This window comes from Alosa alosa, chromosome 9, assembly GCF_017589495.1.
Source record: "Alosa alosa isolate M-15738 ecotype Scorff River chromosome 9, AALO_Geno_1.1, whole genome shotgun sequence".
NCBI lineage: Eukaryota > Metazoa > Chordata > Actinopteri > Clupeiformes > Clupeidae > Alosa > Alosa alosa.
In genome coordinates this window covers 21,270,849-21,276,257 of record NC_063197.1, presented here as the reverse complement: position 1 = coordinate 21,276,257, position 5,409 = coordinate 21,270,849, and the positions used below count along the sequence as shown (strand labels likewise).

At 40.8% G+C, this 5,409-nt stretch overlaps 1 long non-coding RNA gene across 1 annotated transcript in view; it reads left to right on the top strand.

Moving 5' to 3' along the window:
• Positions 1 to 87, top strand: part of LOC125300893 — a 3,850-nt gene extending 3,763 nt beyond the window's left edge. The window contains exon 2 of the long non-coding RNA XR_007194628.1: positions 1 to 87. This exon is cut by the window's left edge and continues 463 nt beyond it. This is a non-coding gene — a long non-coding RNA (uncharacterized LOC125300893).
• Positions 88 to 5,409: the final 5,322 nt, after the last annotated feature.

The following is a 5,409-nucleotide window of genomic DNA, read 5'->3' as shown; positions in this document are numbered from 1 at the left end:
AATGAACCAGTGAATTCATGTTTCAGATGCAAATACAGGTTGTCCATGCAGACTTCTCATTAAAAACCTGTGTACTGTTTAATAATTCATGTGTGTGTGCTTGTGTTTTGTTATAACTGTTGATCCGTGGCTGCGAAGAAGCACCAGTCAGTCTAGCTGCTGCTGTGTGCATGATCTGCTTATTAAAGGATTTAGGAGCCTTGCGTTGGGAATTCATAATGCATCGCAGACGGCCCCGGCACAGAAACCTAAATAAATCACCGTAATTAACTTGGTAATTGATTTGATTCATTTCCCTTAAAAAAAAATCTAGATATTTTTGCAAAATCAGCAGAAGTCTGATGTGAAGGGTATTTTTTCCAGAGCAGAGGTTCAGTGCATAAACACTGGCCAGGTTTGGCCTGAGGGTAAGTCACTTTTTAATTACATGGGTCTGAGGAGGCAAGTCACTGTGTGACTGTTTTAATCAATGTGTCAGAAGCTGAAACATGCCAGTCTGCTTGTGTCAGAAAGCCCAGCAATACTCATTATATACTCTCATATCTCTATGCCTGTATGAACACATTCAGACACTCTTGCCTAGGCCTATGTACACCTTTTCACTTATACATGTACTCTCTCAAATACAAAGTTGCTTTATTAGCATGACTGTATGGGAACAGTGTTGCCAAAGTCATTGTTGATAGTAACATACAACACATAATAAGACCATTAATAAAAATAAAATAATGAATACATAAAAAATGGGGGGGGGGGGGGGTGGAAGTGTGGGGGTGGGTATAGAGGATCTAGAATTAACAGAAGTGCAGAACAAGAGTAATAATAGGATGATATGTGTGTATGTGTGCGTGTGTGTATGCATGTGTGTGTGTGTCACCGACACAAATTTGTTTTAGGTTGAGTCCCTCAGATCCTCACATTTCAAGATTCATTTTGCTGCAGAGGGCCCTTATTTTCATTGTCATTGTATGGCCATATTTTCATTGTCGTCACAATCTTGAAAATGTGGGATACCTATTTGGAATTTGGGGAAGAATGCCCGTCTTATGCTTTCATACTTTTCACAGTAGAAAGAAGTGCTCTTCTGTCTCTTCTCTTTCTCTCTCTATCTCTCTCTGTCTCTCTCTCTCTCTCTCTCTCTCTCACACACACAAACACACACACAAACATACAGGTGCTGGTCATATATTCAGACTATCATGAAAAAGTTGATTTATTTCAGTAATTCCATTCAAAAAGTGAAACTCACAGACTGATATATTTCAAGTGTTTGTTTCTTTTAATTTTAATGATTATAAATGACAACTAATGAAAACCCCAAATTCAGTATCTCAGAAAATTAGAATATTGTGAAAAGGTTCAATATTGAAGACATCTGGTGCCACACTCTAATCAGCTAATTAACTCAAAACACCTACAAAGGCCTTTAAATGGTCACTCAGTCTAGTTCTGTAGGCTACAGAATCATGGGGAAGACTGCTGACTTGACAGTTGTCCAAAAGACGACCACTGACACCTTGCACAAGGAGGGCAAGACACAAAAGGTCATTGCTAAAGAGGCTGGCTTTCACAGAGCTCTGTGTCCAAGCACATTAATAGAGAGGCGAAGGGAAGGAAAAGATGTGGTAGAAAAAAGTGTACAAGCAATAGGGATAACCGCACCCTGGAAAGGATTGTGAAACAAAACCCATTCAAAAATGTGGGGGAGATTCACAAAGAGTGGACTGCAGCTGGTGTCAGTGCTTCAAGAACCACCACGCACAGACATATGCAAGACATGGGTTTCAGCTGTCGCATTCCTTGTGTCAAGCCACTCTTGAACAAGAGACAGCATCAGAAGCACCTCGCCTGGGCTAAAGACAAAAAGGACTGGACTGCTGCTGAGTGGTCCAAAATTATGTTCTCTGATGAAAGTAAATTTTGCATTTCCTTTTGAAATCAAGGTCCCACAGTCTGGAGGGAGAGAGGAGAGGCACAGAAGTCCAATGTAAAGTTTCCACAGTAAGTGATGGTTTGGGGTGCCATGTCATCTGCTGGTGTTGGTCCACTGTGTTTTCTGAGGTCCAGAGTCAACGCAGCCGTCTACCAGGAAGTTTTAGAGCACTTCATGCTTCCTGCTGCTGACTAACTTATGGAGATTTAGATTTGATTTTCCAACAGGACTTGCCACCTGCACACAGTGTCAAAGCTACCAGTACCTGGTTTAAGGAACATGGTATCCCTCTTCTTAATTGGCCAGCAAACTCGCCTGACCGTAACCCCATAGAAAATCTATGGGGTATTGTGAAGAGGAAGATGTGATCTGCTAGACCCAACAATTCAGAAGAGCTGAAGGCCACTATCAGAGCAACCTGGGCTCTCATAACACCTGAGCAGTGCCACAGACTGATCGACTCCATGCCAAGCCGCATTGCTGCAGTAATTCAGGCAAAAGGAGCCCCAACTAAGTATTGAGTGTGTATATGCTCATACTTTTCATGTTCATACTTTTCAGTTGGCCAACATTTCTAAAAAACTTTTTTGTATTGGTCTTAAATAATATTATAATTTTCTGAGATACTGAATTTGGGATTTTTTTTTTTGCCATTAGTTGTCAGTTATAATCATCAAAATGAAAAGAAATAACCAATTGAAATTTATCAGTCTGTGTGTAATGAATGAATATAATATACAAGTTTCACTTTTTGAATAGAATTACTGGCACAAATCAACTTTTTGATGATATTCTAATTATATGACCACCACCTGTACATATACAGTCAACTCCAGAATTGACTGTTACATAAATGAATAGTTTTCAATTTCACCTTGTTACACACACACAAACACACATAGACACACACACACACACACACACACACACACACACACACACACACACACACACACACACACACACACACACACACACACACACACACACACACACAACACACAAACAAACACACACACACACACACACACACTCTCACAATGCATGCACACACTAGCCATGGCCTCCATTCAGTCCCTACATTCTGAGGATCCAACCCTGGCCTATTACTGTAACACTCACCCTGAACCTAGAGAGAGAGGGGTGGGGGGGGAGTCACACAAAAGGAGAAAGAGAGAGAGAGCAAGACTATGATTATGTGTGTGTGTGTGTGTGTGTGTGTTGTGCGTGTGCATGTGATAGTCTACATAGCCAAGGGCGCTGGAATGCCTAGTTCTGAGCATTGAATGTGATGTTTGTTTGGGGTGCTGTCATAGAGGATCACCTTCATACTGGGACCTATTGCCTTAGCCATCAGGACTTGCCTGCTCTTAAGAAGCCTGTGGATTCACAAGTATAGCCCCGTTAAAGTTGTAACAAATTCCTGTCCAATGTGTCGTGGATTTGTTTGGAATGTTTCTGACTTTTTTTTCCTGGCCATTTTGCGCTGTGAGCAGTTTGAACGTGCAGTGTGAGTATGGCAGTCGCTGACGATTGAAACATGTAATGTGAGTTATCTTATCGTACACACAGTGCCTGGCTTCAAACTATACTGGTTCGATAGACAAGGAATAGAAGATGGTATTAAAACATATACAGCTTTGACTGGAGGAGGGAAATAGTCTAATTTTCTTTTTGTCCAGGATGATGCATCAGAACTTCATTCTTCTGAGGGATAAGATTTTCATAAAACCTGGTCAATAGGAGATGTATGAAAAATAGGCATTATGGAAATGTTTGGGGAAGCACATAAGTTTAACTGATGTTCTATAATGAGTTGGATTAATATTTAATTCCCAATTAACTACAGCTCGGACAGCTATTGATTCCGAGGAGGAGGGGAGAGAGTTATTGCAAACTAATCATTAAAAATGATTTTACTCAACTTTGGCAGGAGTGGACTGCCGCCTCAAGCTCAGCTGGGTGGAGGTGTGTGTGTGTGTGTGTGTGTGTGTGTGTGTGTGTGTGTGTGTGTGTGTGTGTGTGTGTGTGTGTGTGTGTGTGTGTCTGGGTTATGGAAATATGGCCAGACACACATATGGAAGGTTGTGACCCTATGGCTAGTGAACACCAAGCCCCCTCCCACCCCAAAAGAGTTAAAAATGCTATTTCTTCTCATCACCTCTGCGTCAGCACATTTGACATCCCCCGGGCCTTGTGGGAAAATACACGGCTTACATCGCATCCCCCGTACTCAGTTGAACAGACTGATAGATGAAGACTCCTGGGAATATGTACTGACTGTGAAGTGTTCGGGCGGTCACTGTGAAGTGTTCGGGCGGTCACTGTGAAGTGTTCGGGCGGTCACTGTGAAGTGTTCGGGCGGTCACTGTGAAGTGTTCGGGCGGTCACTGTGAAGTGTTCGGGCGGTCACTGTGAAGTGTTCGGGCGGTCACTGTGAAGTGTTCGGGCGGTCACCCATCGATACCCTGATGAAGATTCTAAATGAAATATCCATACGTGCAGGAGCTGTCCTCAGATACTGATCACTACAACATCTCACAGATGCCGACACAGCTTTGGATTGTTCACATATAGTGCTGTTCAGTTGTATTGAGCCTTGGTGTTCTTTGGTGTTTTCTCTGTAAGTGTTTTCAAGTATGTGTGTGGGTTTTACCAATTACCAGATGTGCTTGCATTTTGAATAGAAGTGTTTTTGCGAAAAACTATTTCGTTTTTTATGAGATTTTCTCAGAATAAGTTTACTTCCCTTCAAGGTTAAAATTTTCCTCATTGTTTTCATTGTGAGATTACAATAGATCACAAAAAGATTATTTTTTATACTTGTTTTAGTAAACTTTACAGAAGGTGCCAATAATTCTGAGGGTACTGTAGCTTCAGGAGAAATGTTCATTGTTTACAATACAGTAAATGGATTTTGCATCTAAAGACTAAGACAAATCAAAAAGATTTCTTAACCTAAATATAACACTTTTTACAGTAAATGTAAACTTTTTTAAAGTAAAAGTAAACTTTTTACATTTACTGAAACATAAAGTATTGAGAATTGGGGTTTGTGTTTACAGTTTTGAAAAAAGGTTGGAAGGTTTCAAATAAATGTGTTTTAGCAGTTGTGAAAAACTGTATACCGAAAAAGACAGACATTTCAGTATTGTAAATGAGAAGTACATTACAGTCTATAGTATACAGTGTAGTTTGAATTCCTCAGTGATAGTTTCTGTCCATTGTTGATATGAACCTGCACTGTTCAGCAACCTGTTTACACTCTGAACTAGCTTATATTGGTTGTGTCACATCATTTAAAACAAGTGTGATCAATTTTTGGTAGTTGTGTTTAACATATGACATCTGTGCTCCATTTGTGTGTCCCTGGTGACCCAGTTCATGGTGGAGCCTCGATGCGAAACGTACTGTACGTATGTGTGACACACACATCATCTGTCTCCAGGATGTGGCCCACTCTTCTACAAAACAAA